At 38.9% G+C, this 21,495-nt stretch overlaps 1 long non-coding RNA gene across 2 annotated transcripts in view; it reads left to right on the forward strand.

Moving 5' to 3' along the window:
* LOC148148815 (uncharacterized) overlaps positions 1 to 21,495 on the forward strand; it is a 114,714-nt gene that overhangs the window by 18,116 nt on the left and 75,103 nt on the right. For both annotated transcript variants that reach the window (XR_015758586.1, XR_015758587.1), the window contains exon 2: positions 8,050 to 8,188. This is a non-coding gene — a long non-coding RNA (uncharacterized LOC148148815). The remainder of the gene's footprint in view (positions 1 to 8,049; positions 8,189 to 21,495) is intronic.

Below are 21,495 nucleotides of genomic sequence, written 5' to 3' on the forward strand. Positions count from 1 at the left end.
AACATTTGAATGTCTCATTGTATTCCATATAACAAATCACTGTTGAACGACATAAACTGAACATGCTCAGGAAGCATGGCAGATATTTTGCACTTGCAAGTGATCCACATTGGGGTGAACAATCGATTAAATGAGTAACCTGTTATCATTTGAAGGGGAAGAGGAAAAGGGAAAGCTCTCTGCTCCTATTATAGTGTGATGAGATCTTTAATGTTTGACTGTCCCACATTACGAAGGAGACCGACCTTCATTTTAAGCTGCACACAACTAGACAGAATGGTTCATCAAAGTATGAGTCTTGACTAAGAGCTCAGTCCCTGGATCACTATTAGGACCCTTTCTCGCCACAACCGTGTATTAAAGTCTTTGTCAGAATGAAAATTAAGATGCTTATATTTTGTCAGAAAATTATATTTTTTCCAACACTCATTTGTTGTTGAAAAGGTCTTTGCACAAGTGAATCAATCCCCAGTCGTTCAGTTATCCTGTAAGCTCTGTTAGGGTTAACAATTGTCTAGTTCATAGTAGTATCACACCTCTGCAGCAAAAGAACTTGCATAGGATTCTCAGTAGTTCTGTAAGTCTGGCAAGTAGAAAATATCAAACAATCACGACTCCCTGTTTGTACAGTATTAAATCAATTAAATTGCTGTGTTATTAGTTCAGATATATTATGCACATATTGTACAACAGAACAATTATGTAACAGGCAGAGAAGCAATCATTTGGTATTTTGGCATGGAAACAGCTTGATGTCATATGAAAAATGCATCTCTTATGATTAGAATCTTACATCCTTTACATTATTTCCATGTTGTTTAACTTGTAAAACATAAATGCTGAACTCAAACAGTCCAGTATACATGGTTTTTAGCTTTACTCAGAAGTTCTGTGAATAAAAATATAGATATAGGCCATGAAAATCAGATGGATAATGCTAAACAAAAAGAAGAATTCAAAGAATATTTTAACAATTCCTTAGTTGAACAGTATGAGATGGAGCTTGTCAGAAAGCAAACTATACTAAAACATGACTTGAAGGAGCCGGTGTTAGATTGGGGTGGACAAAAGTTGAAAATCACACCAAACCAGGTTATAGTCCAACAGGTTTATTTGGAAGCACTAGTTTTCAGGCGATGCTGTGAAAGCTAGTGCTTCCAAATAAACCTGTTGGACTATAATTTGGTGTTGTGCAATTTTTAACTTATACTAAACCAGATAGGATTAATTGATAAACTTGTTATGAAGGAGGCTCCTCAAGGGAAAAACAAACGTTGACTGAAAAGATTAATGGGGGAGGGGTTGGGTTTGGGAGGGTGATGTGGAATCAAGGTTTGAGAGAAATCTAGCTTGAAATATAAAGTAGATAGTAAGAGTTTCTATAGCCATTAATAAGAAGGACACGGTTAACAAAGTGAATATTCATTGTTAAGAAAGTGAATCTGGTGAATTAGACAGGAAAAGTAATGATATTGAAGATAAACTGAATAGATATTTTGCTTATGCTTCACAGCAAAGCATTAAAAAGAACATCCCAGAAATAGCTTCAGACCGGAAAATGGAGGAAGGAACTTAAAAAAAATCACCAGAGAAGTGGTTCTAAGCAAATTGTTGGAATTGCAGACTGACAAGTCCTAAAATCCTGATGGACTTCATCCTAATGCCTTGAAAGAAGAGGTTAGCAAGATAGCTGACCTACTATATTCAAAGTTCCAAAGTTCCCTAGATTTAAACTGTGTTTCTTTTGAATGGAGTATAGTGAATGTTTCTCCTTTATTCAAAAAGGGAATGAGACTGAACAGCAAATTACAGGCAGTTAGCTGAACAGCTGTCATAAGGAAGGTGTCAGAAGCTATTAATAAAGGCATTAAAGCAAGTGATTTCAAAATGTTCAAGGTAATCAAGAAGAGTCAACACAGTTTTGTGAAAAGGAAATCATATTTAACCAATTTATTACATAGAAACATAGAGGAAAGGAGCAGGAAATAGGTCATTCCACCCCTCTAGTTGCTCAGCCATTCAATATGATCAGCCGATCATTGAGCTCAATTCCCTACACCGACTCTCCGCGTATCCCTTGATTCTTTTAGTCACAAGAGCTACGTCTATCTCCTTCTTGAAAACACAAAGTTTTGGTCTCATCCACTTTCTGTGGGAGTGAATTCACAGATCACCATTCACTGGGTGAAGAAATTATTGTCCATCTCAGCCCTAAAATGTTTGCCTTTTATCTTTACACTATGTCCCCAGCCTCCCCACCATTGCAAAATCTCTCTTGCATCTAACCTGTCTAGTCCCGTTAACAATGTTTCTATAGATCCCCCTCATTCTTCTAAACTCCTAACCAACTAAATCTCTCATTATACATCAGTCCTGCCATTCCAAAAATCAATGTGGTAAACCTTTGCTGCACCCCTCTATAGCAAGAACATCCTTCCTCAGATAAGAAGGCCAAAATTGCACAACATTCTTGGTGTGGCCTCACCAATACTCTGTATGATCGCAGCAAGTCATCCTTGTCTACTCAAATCTTCTGACTATGAAGGTGAGCATATAGTTTGCCTTCTTTACTTCTGCTGCACCTGTGCGCTTACTTTCAATGACTGGTGCACAAGGAAACCCAGGTATTGTTGAACATTGCCTTCTCTGTTTGCAACCAACCAATAATCTGCCAATTGTGTTATCAAAGTGTATTATCTCACATGCTATTGCATCTTTTAGGTATTTGGTCTGACCAAACTCACTCTGCCAACATCTCTGCATCCATTTTACAGCTCCCTCATCCACCCAGCTTTGCGTCATCTGCAAATTTTAAGATGTTACATATATTTTTTTCATTGAAATAATTAACATATATTATTAATAGCTAGGGTCCTAGTATTGATCCCTGCCATACCCTAAGAGTGACTGCATGCCATTCAGAAAATTGACTCATTTATAGCCCTCTGTTTTCTGCCTGTGCACCAATTCTTTATCCATCTCAATACACCAAGCCCAGTCCCACGTACTTTAATCTCTACTTGAGACTTCGTCGAAAGCCTCCTGAAAGTCTAAGCAAACCACATTACCTGACTACATTGTGAACTTTAATAGGCAAAATAAAAACAAAACAGATTATCTAAATGGTGATAAATTATAGCGCTCAGATGTGGAGAGAAATCTGGATATCCTAGTGCGTAAACCACAAAATGTGACTATATCACTATAGTAAATAATTAGGAAATCTAAGACAATACTATTAATTGTTGTGATAGGAACCGAACACAAAAGTAAGGATTTATTGTTACCATCAGATCCAGGAGAATACCCCCAAACTTAGTTATGATTTCAGATCGGATATAAGAAGTTTGCAAGTTCACGGGTGAGGAGGGATGAATCCGTGTTCCCCTTCCATGTGGATAGCTTTCTCCCAAACCAAATGAAAGTAGGTATTAAAAGGAGTCAATGTAATTAGGCTTGAGCTAACAGATGAGTTTACTGGTTACTAAACATGAGAAGAAATAATAATAATAAAACACAAAGGCTCACAGATCAGAAATGAGAAGGTAGACTCAAAAAAAAGTCTAAAATAGAAGACATATCAATTAGATTCTACAGGTTGTGAAACATTAACAGTTGAACAGTCAATTTTTAAACTCTTGGCTTTTCTGGTCATTTGAAAGCCCTTTGTTCAGTTTATGGTGGTTGACTGGCAGCACACAGGACGTAAAAAGTTTCCTTGTGACTGGCTTGCTGGAAAGCTGGCTCTGGCACTCAGATCAAGAGAATCTTTACCTGCAAGGCAGGGTTGATGGAAGTGTGGCTGTTTGACTGTGACCATCATAGCATATTTGCATGTGAAGCCAGATCACTACATAAGAGTACCACAACTCACTCACAAGCAATGTTCCACAAGCGCACACAGACCAGCATTTTATAGGAATATACAAGACATGTTTCTTGCCTGGACTGCTGTCTTTTCTTTCACCATGCTCACAGTTGGAGATGAATTCCAGGAGTAAAGTTCAGTTTGCAATGCATTTTTTTTTCATTTTTCAATCCATCCTTTTGGAAGCTTCCTTGATGCTTTGTCAGTTGTGATAATTCTGAATCATTTTGTCCAGACAACAATTTAATTTACATTTGCAGTCATCTCTTTAGCTGCAACAGGCTTCTTTCACCAAACACACACTGAAGTTAAAGCTTCAATAAACCCAAAGGTGATCCAATGTTATGATCCAGGATCATGACATTATGCTTCAGGTGTACAAGGCATTGGTCAGACCACAACTGGAATATTGTGTAGAGACTGGATCTCATTATTTAAGGAAGGATGTAAGTGCATAGAAAATAATTCAGAGAAGATTTACAAGACTAACACTTGGTCTTGTGAGGATAACTTGGCCTGGCTAAGGTTATATCAACAGTAATTTAGAAAAGTAAGCTGACATTATTGAAACATACGTTTCAGAGGGTTCTTGACAGGGTAGCTATTGAAACGATAGAACCACTGCTTAAAAATAATTTCAGAAATCATCCCAAAAGCATGAGAACGTTTCTGACACAGAGTGTTGTGCATCTTTGGAAGACTCTTTTCCAAAGGGCAGTGAGTACTTTTTAGTAGGAGATGGATAGGTTCTTGATCAGCAAGGAGTTATAAGATTATCAGGAGTAACTCAGGATATGGAGTGATCAGACCAGCCAGGATCTTATTGAATGACTGAGTAGACCGAAGAGCTTGAGGCATACCTCAGTTGCTATTTCACATGTTTGCAAAGCAGTTTTTAGAAGAATGAGCTTTCTCTCAGACTTAGGATGGTAGTTCAGATTGAATGAATGTCAATCAGTATGTCACAAATCTCTAAACTTTGAAAAGCTCTTGAAGCATGTCCTGAGCTGACAACTTTGAGTTTAGAGATTACAGGCAATTGACCAAGTGGATAATGGGTTGATCATTAGGAGTGATAGCAAAAAATTGCAATATGATTTTCTGAGGTTTACCACTTGACTATTTAAATCATTCAGTGAAAAAGGATCACAAATACACCATTGCTATCAAAAATAAAATCATGGACAACTTTGATATAAAATGGTCATCCACATAGATTTGTTAACTATGAGCAATTACAGTTCTTCAGGTTCAACACAATCCCTTTGTCTCATAGAAAATTAACTTTGCCAAATATTCATAAAAACTAGATGCTGGACACAGCTAGTAATTAGGCATCTTTAAACTAAACTTGCACAACTTTCTGAATTTATGATCATATCCAAGTTTCATATCAAAACTAATGGAATGTGTTTATATTTAGAAACAGTATAAAAATGACTTATCAGAGCTTGATCATGTTGATTTATTCCCCTCCTATGCTGTTGAATTTTATACTGTGAATAGAGCTGTTGCACCATCAGTTCATTGTTCCAGGCCTACTGTCTCTCAAAACACATCCCTTCACCTACCCAATGCATGCCAAATATTCCAATTCAGAAGCTTGATTTTTAAATTCTTATCCTTGTTTTTAAAACTTGCCCTCCTACCTGTAATATCCTCCAAGATCTCTGCATTCCTCCACTTTTGGTCTTACACATTTCCTTTATTTTCACCACTCATTCTGCCTTCATTTACCTAAGCCTTAGGATCTGAAATCTCCCTACTTTGTTTACTTCTCTCCTCAGACAGTGCTTAAAGGGTTATCTTTTTAAATTGATTTTGCTTTGAATGCTTCAGTAAATGAATCAAATTCTGTTTGATAAAAATCCTTTCAGTGCTTTACTCTATAAAGGAAGCTATATAAGTACAAGTTGATGTTGTTATGCACATTACCACATCCCATCAACTATCGAGTAAAGACTTGATAAAATTTAATTCAATTGGGTGACTACACCTGTGGTTAGCATTTGACTTACACAGAGATAAACTATAGATTATCTGTGACATTAGATTCTGCTCATTAGGACTTCTGTTTGCTCAAGGTAAACACAATGAAATGCTGCAGTGTCCCTTGAGAGGTACCATGACACTTGCTATTTGTGAAGTTTACCAAACAGTATAGATATGTGATTAGATTTATGGTTCAAAAATCATTCACACAATCCAGTTTTACTGACACTAAGGTGTCAAAGAATGACACTGGCTGGGGAGAGCAACAATATCTGATTCAGGTGTGCATCCATCCCAAACTGCACACCAGAAAACAAAGCTTGGAAAGAAATCACCATCCCGAGAATCTGACAGCAGTTACAGAATATTTCCATGATGCTAAAATGACTCAATGAAGCAGAAACCGGCCTACAATTACCAGACTGCATGTGGGACTGTAGAATATGCTCAATGAATAGAAAGACCATCCATTCAAAGTGAACAATAAATTCACATCATACACAATCTTTGCTTTCCACACTACAAGTGCACCAGCCTAGGTGCAGAGAAAAGCAAGTTCAGATAATATAAGTAGTGCTGAACTGTAAAACATAAATAGAGATTTTGTCCTATTGAGCAATTATGAACAGACATATTCAATGTTTCTGATTGGTGCTTAATACATATGTACACCTGGCTTTAAGAAAAATAAGTGTGCAGCCAAAAATATTTAATAAGTCTGCTGAGGTAAGGAAAACATTAACTTTATTGAGAAAAACATCTTTGTAATTTTGTCTCATGATACTGCAAAACAGCACACATTCATGTGATATTCTATTACTTAATGATGATTTATGCTGTGTCTCATTAGCATATCACCAGAATTAACCCCTTACAATACAGTTTTGAGGGTTTCCCATGAGATTACCATTACCGAAATACACTGCAATTGGATCTTCTCAGATAAAAGTAGAGGATTCCAGGGTCAATGTTTGAGGAAATGCAAGATCATATACTTTCCAGTTTCCTGACAAAAATATTTCTGTAACTTAAATTAGGTCATTGTCACAGTATTGTTTGTGAGACCTTGTTGGATGTAAATTGGCCTGAATGTTATGAATTTCTCGAAGGCATTTTCTGAATATAACAGTAATTCTTCAATCATTTCCCTCAAGCAAAGTCATCATGTGTTAGTGAAAGCAGTAGAGAAGGCAAGTGGAATCAAGCATTATCTACATCTAATGTATAGATGTAGCAAAGCAAAAATCATTATTTTCAGTTTACATTGGGCTGTTCAATTAGCCTGGAGCATATAATGGACAAGACTTCAGAATTGCCAATTGAGAACTGTCATTGTTAGTACAATAGCCTACTTATCTACGGTCAAAAATCATACAACACAGGGTTGTAGTCCAACAGGTTTATTTGAAACCACAACCTTTCAGAGCCTCACTCTTTCCTCAGGCAGCTAGTGAGAAAGAATACAATGGGCACAGAATTTATAAGTAAAAGATCAAAGAGTCATACAACTTCTGCGAATGTATTGAACAAACCTAGATGGCTATTAAGTCTTTCATCAGTTAGAATGGAGATGCAGGTTTCAAATGATTAATATGTAAATCCCAGAATTTCTTTTAAGTCAGTGCCCCAAGATAACTTCAGGTTTAATCAGAATAAAGTGACACCTCATGTCAGACAATGTATTTTAGGTGTGAGGTCATGTTTCAAGTCTGTTTGTATCTCAGCCTGGAGCCAGACTGGTTTTATTTCCAAAGTAGGAATTTATAAAATTCCACATTAATTGACTGCTGACCAGAATAGCTTCACACCTAAACTGCCCGAGGAAGGAGTTGGGGCTCTGAAAGCTTACATTTTCAAACAAACTATAACCTGGTGCCATGTGATTTTGATTTTGTCCACCCCAGTCCAACACCGGCACCTCCACATCATGCCTACTTATCTATATTCCATTTGACTGGAATTGAGGGTTCTTTTCTAGGACAATCATGAATCAACAGTTTAAAAATAAATCAGTTTCTAATCATCATTACATTAAAATTCTAGGTTGAATTAACATTACCTTAGAGGAGTGTTAGTATTAATAACTACAACTTTGAAAGATGAGGGTGGTGAGAGAAATATACAGTCCAAACATTGCTGATGAAATTATTAAAATTGCCGCAAAATTAAATAATCTTCTTTATCTTTAGAGGCTATTTGTCTTAACTGAACTGAAGAAAATCAAAAACTGAGCGGTCCACTCCTATTCCTATGTTTTGAACATCTCTGAAGTGAACAGAGTGATTGGAGAAGTGAAATAACCAATTCTACTATGGCGAGCTTGAGAGGGTAAGCTTGTACAAGATTAAGGCATCATGTTGTTAAAAGTTATGAACTTAGAGAAGAAGATGTTAAACATTTTTAGATGTGCATGGAGTTTAATTCTAAATAATCAAATTGACTTCACATCAGTCTTGGACATTTTATTTCAGTGTTAATTAAGCATACTAATGTTAAAAAAATTGGTACAATTTAAATACCATTTTGCCTGTAGCATTGCTAATTTATTTAATAATAGGTAATTTTATATTTACTACGAATATACTGTTAGCCATGTTTTACAGCTGTGTTATTAAACAAATTGATAATTTGTGACATTGCTGTCTGACTTCTAAATTATATAAATCAACAATTTATTCATTTGTTAATCAATCAAGCTTTGTCATTTACAATATAATATCAGCAATAGGCTGATACAGTCATTCACTCTAAATCATATCCTACACCCAATGTCTCCCACTTCATTATCACAACCTACTGGTAAAACAAATGTAACAAAGGTAACTGTATACCGATGCATTATCAAGAGGAAGTTGAATTACGAGCCCTCAATATAGACTCTGGGCCCCATGAAATTTCTTGAACTGAGATTAAATATGGGCTGCAAAATACCCTACTTATTGAACCCTAGTTCCCTCCCTCAACTGATAAACCAGTACTCCGCCATGTTGAACACCACTTGGAAGAAATACTGAAGGTAGCAAGGCCCTATCATATGCCTTCAATGGGTGATAGGAATACCTATAAACAGGATGAACATATGAATCAGGAACAAAAATAAGCCACTTGACCCCTCAAACTTATTGGCCCATTCAATAAGATCATAGGTGATCTGATGCCACGCATTTACCTATTCCTGTCAACATTTGTCATATTAACGGTCATGGTCCAATAGTCAGTTACTCATCAAGGGTTAATTAACTCTTTGCCTATGTCCACTTAAAACTGTAGGACATATTACAAGTCATAAAGCATGCAATATAGCAACTACCCAATTTCTATTTAGTTAGATTGCAAGTACATAGCATACTAACTTTCAGGCAGAGTCAGAACATTTTAAACACACAGCATGTGGAATCATTAAACTGTGAACTTTCTTAAAGGTAAGGTGCCTTTCCTTAATATAACATTTTGCCCTTTTATTATCAAGAATCTATGATTTCTGTGACAATATATGTTAAAAGGGTATTTCATCCTTTTTTTTAAAATGAAGAAATGTTGAGACAGAGGTGATGAAAGGTCTGCTCAAACCGAATAAAGTAAACAGCTTATGATGCCTTGTTTTTGTTTCTTACGTTGGAACAATAGAGGCAGCCTGATTGGTTATTGTCAAATTCCCACAGAACCAGAATTCTTAGTTTTCGCTTTCAGCAGCAATTGCTGGGGTCTTTAAGCTGAAAGTGGAAGCTTTTATTCCTCGCTCTGTTACAGCTAAAAGCTGGGGTTCTCTTCCTGCTGCTAGAATTGCATGTGAGACAATCTATTTTACGGAATTTGCCTTTGCCAAGGGTGAGTTTGTGGGATGTTACTCTATTGGAACAGTTAATTAGCAGTAGTTAATATATCAATTCCTTTGTTAAGCCTTTTTAAGCATAGGAATTTATTAAGCATTGTTAAGGATAGGAATTCTGTGATTCTATTTCAATAGGGTTATAGTTAAACTAGTTATTTTCTTTTATTTTTAATTGGTATGCATTTTAAATGCAATGTAGAAATAAAATGTATTTTGCTTAACGTCCAGTAGTGTGAGCAATTGAATTGCATACCTTTAAAATAAGAAACATTTAAGGTCGAGACAATCTTATATTTTGAGAGAGTTTGATCTGATCCATAACACTTCATCACTGAGGTGTTGCATTTTGGGAAAGCAAATCTTAGCAGGACTTATACACTTAATGGTAAGGTCCTAGGGAGTGTTGCCGAACAAAGAAACCTTGGAGTGCAGGTTCATAGCTTCTTGAAGGTGGAGTCACAAGTAGATAAGATAATGAAGGCGGCGTTTGGTGTGCTTTCTTTTATTGGTCAGAGTATTGAGTACAGGAGTTGGGAGGTCATGTTGCGGCTGTACAGGACATTGGTTAGGCCACTGTTGGAATATTGCATGCAATTCTGGTCTCTTTCCTATTGGAAAGATGTTGTGAAACTTGAAAGGGTTCAGAAAAGATTTACAAGGATGTTGCCAGCGTTGGAAGATTTGAGCTATGAGGAGAGGCTGAACAGGCTGGGGCTGTTTTCCCTGGAGTGTCGGAGGCTGAGGGGTGACCTTATAGAGGTTTACAAAATTATGAGGGGCATGGATAGGATAAATAGACAAAGTTATTTCCCTGGGTTGGGGGAGTCTAGAACCAGAGGGCATAGGTTTAGGGTCAGAGGGGAAAGATATAAAAAGGGACCTAAGGGGCAACTTTTTCACACAGAGGGTGGTACATGTATGGAATGAGCTACCAGAGGAAGTGATGGAGGCTGGTACAATTGCAACATTTAAAAGGCAGTTGGATGGTTATATGAATAGGAAGGGTTTGGAGGGATATGGGCTGGGTGCTGGTAGGTAGGACTAGATTGGGTTGGGATATCTGGTCGGCATGGACAGGTTGGACCGAAGGGTCTGTTTCCATGCTGTACATCTCTATGACTCTATTACTGATAATGTTGGCTAGCACTAAAGCACATATCTGACAAACTGACATTGTAGCAGCTGGGAAGAGAATCAACCAGAGGGAAACACCTACTTGACCTCACTTCTCACCTTGCTGTCTGTCCATAATAGTAACGCCAGGGATGACCACTGCAAGTGCTTGTGTAGAGAAGGTACGATCTTCACAACGAAGACAGATTGCATAATGCTATGTGGCACTAATGCTGTGCTAAATTAGATGGATTCAGAACAAATCTAACAGCTAGAAGCTGGATATCCCTGAGGTGCTGTGAAACTCTATTTAACTACAATCCTTAACATCACGATGTGTCATCTCCCTCGTGCAAGTGAGGAGATCAACCCTGGTTGAATGAAGATTTCATGAAAGCATGCAGGAGCAGAACCAGGCAAACCAAAATAAATGGTGACATCCTGGTGAAATTAGGAGATCTTGTTTTGCCATGGGTAATGTGCCTGAACAGTAACTCTGGGTTGAAGAACCATTTCATGACTCAGTGGCCACGGAATATGTGTTTTTATGGCCCAAAAGGTTGGTTATCAACCTGTAAACTCTTCTAATATGCCTGCTGTGACAGGTGGCAATAGTAGCATTGTCCCCTGGTCAGCTATGCTTGATGTAGAATTGGGGCTACTTCAGTAACAGCTTCTGGCAAAAAAATGGCGATTATCTCCAGGAAAAATAAGTTGCAGGAAACAGACATCATCATGTGCTCTACCGACATCATGAATTCCTCAATGTCACCAAAGTCTAAAATTGGTAAAGCTTGAACTCATGATTGCTTGCATACTACATAAAAAAAAGCAACAAGTAATAGACTGAATTAAGCAATCTCAAAACCAATGGAATAAAGTAAAGATCTGTAATCCTGTTACATCCAGTTTGTGAATAGTGATGGACAATTAACAATCAACCTGAAGTGACGGTTCCATGAGGATCCCCATCTTCAATGATGGAGAAAAAAAGCCCCAATCTTTTCAGCATCTCCCTATAACTGAAACCCTCCAGCCTCAGCAATGCCTTACTGAATCTTTTCTGCACTCTCTCAAGTTCAATAACATCTTTCCTATCGGAGGGCAAACAGAATTGTATGAAATATTCTAAAAGGGGCTTCACCAATGGCCTGGACATGATGTCTCAACTCATATACTCAATATTCTGGCCAATGAAGGCAAGCATGCCAAATGTCTTCTTCACCAACCTGTTCAAGATAGCATTTGAGTGAGGGTGACAGCAAGCTACCTTAGCAAACAGAAATCAATAGTAATCACTTAGGAACACCTAATTGTAGCTTTACCCAGCATAAAGGTTGTCATTATTGGAGCCAATCATCTCAGCCCCAGGATATCAGTGCATGGATCCCTCAGGATAGATATTTTCTTATCAACCTGTTCAGTGATATTATTACACACCTATGAAGCTGGTGGGAATGTGAACTCAGGCCTCCTGCACCAGAGGTAGGAATCTTACCACTGCCCCACAAGAGCCCTTCCTCAGGGTAGCATCCAAGGCCCAACTATCATCAACTGCTTCATTAACAAATTTCCCTTCGTCATAAAGCTATAAGCAGGAATGTTCATTAAATGATGGCACAACGTTCAACATCATTTCAGACTCTTCAGATACTAAAGAGGTTTGTGTCTAAATGCAACAAGACCTAGACAACCAGGCTTGAGCTGACAAGTAAAATCTCCAACAAGACAGAATCTAATCATTTCTGATCATTCAATGGCATTACCATTGCTGAATCCCAATCAAAATACTGAGCTACCATTTACCATATATTTAGCTGGACCAACCACAACAATAATTGGGAATACAGCAGTTGGTAATTCACTTTCTGACATTCCAAATCACATCCATTATCTACAAAGCCTTGGCAAGGATGTGACTGAGTCATTTGCACCTGCCTGAATGGGTACAGCTTCAAACCTACTCATGAAATTTGGCACCATTTAGAATTAGACAGGCAAGAGTCTTGAAGAACATAGCTAATCATTCAGAATTAAGCAGGCTGCTTGATCAATTTACGACCATCTCCAATCATTTTTTCTAGTATTGTGGCAGCAAAGTACATCAGCAACAGTGTGCACCATATACAAAATGAACCAAAGCAACTTGCAAAGCCTCTATCCATGACATTTTTCAAACTCATGATGTCCAGAATCTAGCGAGACATGAGTAACAGAGAGGAACACTACCACCTGAAGGTTCCCTGTTAAGCTCTAGTATGTCAGGTCTTGTAATTATTCAATCATTGCTTAACTGCCGCTGTGTCAAAATCTGGGAATTCCCTTCCCTGCATCCCTGTGGGTGTACCAGATCAAGAAGGTGTCTCTGCCTTAATCTTTCGAGGTCAATTAGGATGGGTAACAAATACTAAACATTACATTGCTGCTAACATGCAGGGAATTAATAAACAAGGAATTGGACTTTTGTTGAAGACTTGAGATGAAATGGTTGACAAAAGTAAGGTGAAAGGGTTCAAGGCTCATCTAGTGCCTTTTGATTCAGATTTATTGCAGAATTTATAGATTTATCCAGATGAAATGCTTCCCCACACTCATTTGTATCTTTCAGTTGTTAAAAGCTGTGGTCAGAAGTCATACAACACCAGGTTATAGTCCAAAAGATTTATTTGAAATCACAAGCTTTCAGAGTACTGCCCCTTCCTCAGATGAAGAGATTGCAGCATCTGCTGTAGAACTGGTGTATGAGATGATTGAGGAGTGTGCGAAAGGTGCAATGGCAGAGTTTCTCAGTGTAGTCTGTGTTGTAGGCTGACTTGAGTGCATTTGTACTCTGTAGTCTTTTTGGGATGTTCTCTGCCTTCTTGAATCTCTGCAGAAACCCGATGTCTGTGTCCTCTCCATTTTGAGCTGGCAGTTTGTAGTGCTGATGGTAGCCATGTGGTGGAGGTGTAGGAGTTGGACTGGGGTGGGCAAGTTCAAAAGTCAGAAGTGACTTTACTTCACCTGACAACAGAGCAGCACTCTGAAAGCTTGTGATTTCAAATAAACCTGTTGGACTATAAACTGGTGTCATGTGACTTCTGACCTTGTCCACCCCAGTTCAAAACCAGTACTTCCAGATTATGGTTAAAAGCTGTGGGTGTTAATATTTAAATGTTGAATACCTTTCCGCTTTTGGTTCCAAGCTTAACACAAGCAGTAGCCTAGTTTTTCAGAGTCAGAGTCAGAGATATACAGCAGAGAAACAGACCCATTTCGTCCATTGTCAGATGCCAATAATTTTAAATGATTAAATCACGCCAGTAAGGGTTCATGCTGACAAATAAAGCTCACAGTAATACTACTTCCACTGGCCACCTTTAATGGTTATACATCATGATAAACCAAAATCAATGGTTTACTTTTGCAAACGTCTAATTTCTTTTTTGACTGGCTATATTCTGCTTCAATTAGCTGGTAAACTAAAGACAAGGAATCCAATTGGAACAACAGAAGTAACCCAACAAACAAAGCATAACAATTTAGAAGGTATGTGAAACATAATCTGAATGCTTACAAATACACTGCAGATAAGATAACGCATTTACCACAGACTCAGTTCAGAATCTCCCCTCCATATTCAGGCAGATTGTGGTTTGGCATCCTAGATTTTAAAAATTGATTTGGTTTTCATCATTTGTTACATCATGTGTTACACCCGTGATCAGAAATTATATGCATCATTACAAATTTTGTCCAAGAATGAAATATTGTCTGATCCACAAGTGGCAACTGCACGACATTTTAAACCATTTTATTTGCAAAATTAACATGAAACAGGTTCCTATTGTTTTATAATAATTGAAACTAAACTTTATATTTCTAGTTAGTACTCAAAACAACTGCAAATTAACATTTAAATCATTGTATTTATTTCCAGAGAGAGGTTATCTGTGGAATTTTACCTGGAGGGATGCACATTGTATTCCTGTGTGACATGTCATGCAATATAAATGTCTTTCTCATGACAACCCTTCATTGACATTTCAGTAAGCTATATTTAAAAAGACAGTGCTTGATTGACTTGACATTTCCACATGTCTCTGTTTTCTTTTATTTATCGCAACAATTTGATTGGCTGATGTTGATAATAGTAGCATATACTTAAGAACATAAAAAAAGGTCAATGATGAGTGAAAAAGCCATTGAAGCTCAATTGCAACAATACTGAGGCTATCACTTCATGCCATCCAGCTGTATATTAAATATCTTGAAAGTTTTATCCTCTGTCTAGTAAATGATGACATTTAAATACAGTGGATGATTCCAATCAGAGAATGCATTATGACTCCAGAACCCAGGTGAAGTTCCTTAATTTGCTATAGTTTCAAGCAGGACTCTTACGAGCAGTTAAATTACCAGTTGAGGAGAGAGAGGGTTAAAGACGAAGGGGCCAAGGTTCAGGATTAAATTAAAACACCAGAAGAATCTTGACTCTACAGGAAGAAAACAAACTTGAGCAATAACATCTCCATGGGCAAGGAAAATAATGATTCTCAACAGCACAACATCTTAAACTCAATCCAATTCATTTTCTCAATCTTTTTTATACTGTGGTTTTCCCTCGGCTAAACTTTAAACACATGCATATTTTGGAAGGCAGTTCCTCTTTACTTTGGGTCCAGTAGTTACGATCACAACTGAGGTCTGTAGTATATGCTCACCAATAAGACCTCCTGGTCCAGCTATTAGCATCACTTACTGTCCTATTAGATTGAGTATCTGGCAACTCCAGCTAATTGCCTGTTCCTCCTATTTTAGATTGCAGTCCTTGTCATTTCAGGGTACACTGCAAAGGCAGTGAGACGTCTGTACCATCCAGCACTCCCCTCAACTCTGCACGCAATGGTTGGCATCAGATACGTACCACCCTCATGGTGCATCTCTGACTCACTTACAATACAGTTTGATGCCACATTTTGGAGCACACCAGTATTTTTCATTACAATGCTGCTGCGAGGGCACTTTGTGCACAGGGACAGATGGTCATTTCATGGCTCCTTGCTTCCACATTCCATCAACTTGATTTCTCTCAACATATCTGCCTTGCCTTTTGGTACCTTGTTCCTTAAAGATTCTCAGTCCTTCTGTTGTACCTTGCCTTTGAGCATGGATGCAAAGCCAAACAGCTTGTCAATTCTGCCAGCAGAGACCAGTCAAGAGCATGAGCTTTTTGCTGGATGGCACTGTGCTATGTCAATGTCACCATGTGCTAACAGCTTACACAGCAAACAAACTGCACACCCTTTAATCAAACAGCCAGTTTAAGGGAAGTAGTCTTTGGTTAGGTTAAAGAAGACAGCTTTCAGTCAGGGGGACCCAACACAGTAAGTTAAGAGCAGTGTCCAATGTCAGCTTAGGAGCTCGGGGTGTCATTCAGCTTGGAGTGTCAGGGGCAGGGAGTCCATAGCAAAACTTTCCAGGAACTAGGACCTGGTCAGTCATGTAGGTCAACTGGAACCAGTGTGTGAATTTTCCCTAAGTCAAGGAGCTCCATGGAAATTAGTCTCAGCTGTCCATCAAAGGTAGGCAGGGCTGTGGGCTACAGGCCAATGGGGCCAGCCCTGGGATCAGTTCAATGAAAGTCAAACAGTGTTATCAAAGCCCTCTGTCACGGTAGGGAAATCAAAGAAGTTAGTTCTGAGGATTGGAGGCAGCATGGCAAGTAGCAGAGGTATCAGGAATCGTAAAAGCAGCTGAACTCACAAACAAGTGGGTGATAGGGTAGATGATCGAGCGTTGGAGGATGTGAATTACTGTGGTGGTTCGGGTCATCAAGGAAACGCGTTGGGGTTTGGGGAACAATGCAACATAGTCATTATCATGTATATGCTATAGGGCTGGAGCATATGTGGTGATATGGAGAGGCAAAGTCATAACTCAATATGTGGAAGCTCATTAGCGATGAGGTCGATGGGGAGCTAAAGGAGTTTTGAGGGCTATGGGAGGACAAGGTATTGGTGATCATACAGTATTTACAATCTCCTACCACATTTGTACAACATGTATTCATTTGAATGAAGCTGGCAGGTCAAAGGTCTATGGACAGGCACTTGAAAGTCCTCCTCGTCAGAGTCCCTATATGGAGGACTATGTTAAACGATCATTTGTGAATGATACAAATACTGGCTGTTCACATTACTAAGGACCTGTTCTGTTTCCTATGAAAATGGTGAAGGAAATAGGATAGTAAGGCATTGTGAAAAATATTCAAGCTATAGATTAGATTAGATTGCTTACAGTGTGGAAACAGGCCCTTCAGCCCGACAAGTCCACACCGACCCGCCGAAGTGCAACCCACCCAGACCTATTCCCCTACATTTACCCCTTCACCTAACACTACAGGCAATTTAGCATGGCCAATTCACCTAACCTGCACATTTTTGGACTGTGGGAGGAAACCCACGCAGACATGGGGAGAATGTGCAAACTCCACACAGACAGTCGCCTGAGGCGGGCTATAATTGAAGAGTTAACAGCAGAATGAAATCAGGGCTCTTCCATCAAGTTGAACAACAGAGGACAGAGAAAGCCAGTATAGTGTTTTGTATTAAATACTGCAAAAGGCAATATTAAGCACAATAGGCTATAGTGAGAGAGAATGCAATTAAAATTATTTTGATGCTGTAAGAAGGGTTGAAACCTGATCAGTTGTATTTAAACAGAATTGCACAGCACAATTGTTTGAAAAGGAAATGGAAATTATGTGCAGACAGATCAGGCATGGTGTTTGGAAGGGACCGAGTCAAGTGATACTGTCTGTGTGATAGTGCTGGATGAGTGTGACACACTTACAATGTCAGCTAGCTTGTGACCAAGAAATGAATTTAGTTTGTCATTAATTAGAGTAACAGTAATCCACAAGGTTATTGGGATGGGGTGAGTAAAAAGGATCGAAGTGTTCAACCAAGCATGATCATATAGAAATGTCTACTCCTATTCCGGTTCCTGGAATGGAGTCAAAGGAGCAGGAATGAATCTTGGACATAGTGAGATATGGGAGAAACCCAGGAGAGGGGATGGCTCAGGACAAGTTTGACGGTGGGATATGGGACCTAAGCAAAAGTTTGGCAAGGAAGTAAATAAGATTATAGTTCATCTCAACAAATATCACAATGCAGCCAAACCACTTTAACACCAGTACAAAATACAGAGCAAGACATATTATACCTTACTTTTCTTTGATATTCCAAAGCAACGCACAAGATAACTCTGACATATTTAGTTCTCTTCCTTATGCATTTTATGCTCAGCTCTCATTATCTTCTGACTATGTGTCTTTACTCAGAAGGAATAATACATTGAAGGAATGTAAATTAGCAGAGATTGGAGACACTGCAGTTCTTCAGCTTTGGGAAAAGACAATTCAGATGGGTCCTATGCATTACAAAAATTCACACTATAGAAAAATGCATATCATTTCATAGTCTGCTACTATATAGGACAAGGGGACAGAGGTGTTGGGAAGTTTATGTTCACAATTAGAATGCAAAACATCTTGAAACATAATTTTGTGTAACTGGACAAAGCTTGGAATTATTTAACAGGTAAATAGATGCGATTGTTATGGAACTGGGGATTCTTCTAGTTAACGTCAATAACAGCAAGTGGAATTGTTACAGAACCACAATTATAGTAAAAATGCCCTAAGGTGCTACATGGGGGAATTATCACTGAGCTGAGCTACGCATGGAGATATTCAGTACAGATCAATCTAAATGAGCATCTTAAAATAACAAAAAGTGAGAGAGAGGGGCAGAGAAGTATAGGCAAGGAATTCCAAAGCTTAGATCTTTGGCAACTGAATTTACTGCCACAAATAAAGGAGGGATTTAAATCAGGGATACACAAGAGGCCAAAACTGGATGACCACTTTGCTGGAGAAGTGAAACCAAAAGAAACAAATATATTGAATAGGATTTTAGCAGATGAACTGAGGCAGAGAAAATTGGCAATGTTACACAGGTGGAAATAAGTGATGGTACAGAAAGCCAGACAAGAATATAAAGAAGAAAACAATTAAAGTTTTTTTAATGTTTCCTCAATATCACCTCAAAACTTTACATAGCACTGAATTAATAAGTGCAGTAACTGTTGTGATGAGGGGAAATAAAACAGTGGATCTACTCACAAAAGAGGGCTGGATTACAGGGAGAGGAAATGGGGGAAGAGAAGAAAATCATCTGTCTCAATCCACTTGTACAAAAACCAACATTAAAACTTGTGTGTGAAACATCACAGCAGATAAATCATTCCTTGTTGAGGTAACTAAAAGTACAGGAGTAGTGCAGTTTGTTTTATAATTAGTATAGTCAGCAACAGGGACAGCACAGTGGCTCAGGGGTTAGCATTGCTGCCTCACAGCACCAGGGCCCAGGTTCTATTCCAGCCTCGGGCAACTGTTTGTGTGGAGTTTGCACATTCTCCGTGTCTGCGTGGATTTCCTCTGGGTGCTCCGGTTTCCTCCCACAGTCACAAAGATGTGCAGGTCAGGTGAATTGGCCATGCTAAACTGCCCGGAGTGTTAGGTGCATTAGTCAGAGGGAAAGGGTCTGGGTTGGTTACTCTTCGGAGGGTTGGTGTGGACTTGTTGGGCCGAAGGGCCTGTTTTCACACTGGAGGGAATCTAATCTAATCTAATAGTAGGCATAGAATTGTTCCCACTTTAGCTTTGACAAAGGGTCAGTTAGACTCAAAACGTCAGCTCTTTTCTCTCCTTACAGATGCTGCCAGACCTGCTGAGATTTACCAGCATTTTCTCTTTTGGTTATAGAATTGTTCTTGCCTTCACCTTCTAACTTCTAAACATCAAGTTTCTGCTTATGTGTAAATGGGGATCAACTGAATTAGGTTGGTTGAAACCTTCAACTTTGCAACTGTTGAATATACCATCAAACTGACCTTTGTGCATTACAGAGTCATAGAGACGTATAGCACGGAAATAGACCCTTTGGACCAACCCGCCCATGCCGACCAGATATTCCAATCCAATCTAATACCACCTGCCAGCACTTGGCCTATATCCTTTTTTATTCATACCCATCTAAATGCCTTTTAAATGTTGCAATTTTACCAGCCTCCACCACTTCTTCTGGCAACTCATTCCATACATGTATCACCACCTGCGTGAAAAAGTTGCCCCTTAGGTTTCTTTTATATCTTTCCCCTCCTCTACTTCTGGACTCCCCCACCCCAGGGAAAAGACTTTGTCTATTTCTCCTGTCCATGTCCCTCATAATTTTGTAAACCTCTATAAGGTCACCCCTCAGCCTCTGACGCTCTAGGGAAAACAGCCTTAGCCTTAATACAGCCCTCGTACTTAATACGCTGTCCGATAAAGGAAAGCACGCCAAGCGCCTTCTTCACTATCCTATCTACCTTCAACTCCACTTTCAAGGAGCTATGAACCTGCACTCCAAGGTCTCTTTGTTCAGCAATACTCCCCAGGACCTTACCATTAAATGCATAAGTCCTGCTAAGATTTGATTTCCCAAAATGCAGCACCTTGCATTTAACTGATTTAAACTCCATCTGCCACTTCTCATGCCATTGGCCCATCTGATCAAGATCCTGTTGTAATCGGAGGTAACCTTCTTGACTGTCCACTGCACCTCCAATTTTGGTGTCATCTGCAAACTTACTAACTATACCTCTTATACTCATATCCAAATCATTTATATTAATGATGAAAAGTAGTGGACCCAGCACCAATCTTTGTGGCACTCCACCGGTCACAGGCCTCCTGTCTAAAAAAACAATCATCCACCACCACCCTCTGTCTTCTACCTTTGAACCAGTTCTGTATTCAACTGGCTATTTCTTCCTGTATTCCATGAGATCTAACCTTGCTAATCAGTCTCCCATGGGGAACCTTGTCGAACGCCTTACTGAAGTCCATATAGATCACATCTACTGCCCTGCCCTCATCAATCCCCTTTCTTACTTCTTCAAAAAATTCAATCAAGTTTGTGAGACATGATTTCCCATGCACAAAGCCATGATGGCTATCCCTAATCAATCTTTACCTTTCCAAATTCATGTACATCCTGTCCCTTAGGATTCCCTCCAACAACTTGCCCAACGTCAGGCTCACTGGTCTATAGTTCCTTGACTTGTCCTTACCAATCTTCTTGAACAATGGCGCCATGTTTGCCGACCTCCAGTCTTCTGGCACCTCACCTGTGACTATCAATGATACAAATATCTCAGCAATCACTTCCCTAGCTTCTCAAAGAGTTCTAGGGTACACCTGATCAGGTCCTGGGGATTTATCCACCTTGATGTTTTTCAAGACATCCAGCACTTCCTCCTCTGTAATATAGACATTTTTCAGGATGTCATCATCTATTTTCCTACATTCTATATCTTCCATGTCCTTTTCTACAGTAAATACTGATGCAAGATACCCCTACTACCTTTATACTCTTCTAAGGATTCACTCGATCTATTCTGTCTATAGCTGACATATACTTCCTTCTTTTTCTTAACCAAACCCTCAATTTCTTTAGTCATCCAGCATTCCCTGTACCTACCAGCCTTTCCTTTCACCCTGACAGGAATATACTTTCTCTGGATTCTTGATATCTCATTTCTGAAGTCTTCCCATTTTTCAGACGTCCCTTTACCTGTGAACATTTGTCTCCAATCAGCT

Source organism: Chiloscyllium plagiosum, unplaced genomic scaffold, assembly GCF_037043375.1.
Source record: "Chiloscyllium plagiosum isolate Xiang-an unplaced genomic scaffold, Cpla_swu_hap1 HiC_scaffold_11, whole genome shotgun sequence".
Taxonomy (NCBI): Eukaryota; Metazoa; Chordata; class Chondrichthyes; order Orectolobiformes; family Hemiscylliidae; genus Chiloscyllium; species Chiloscyllium plagiosum.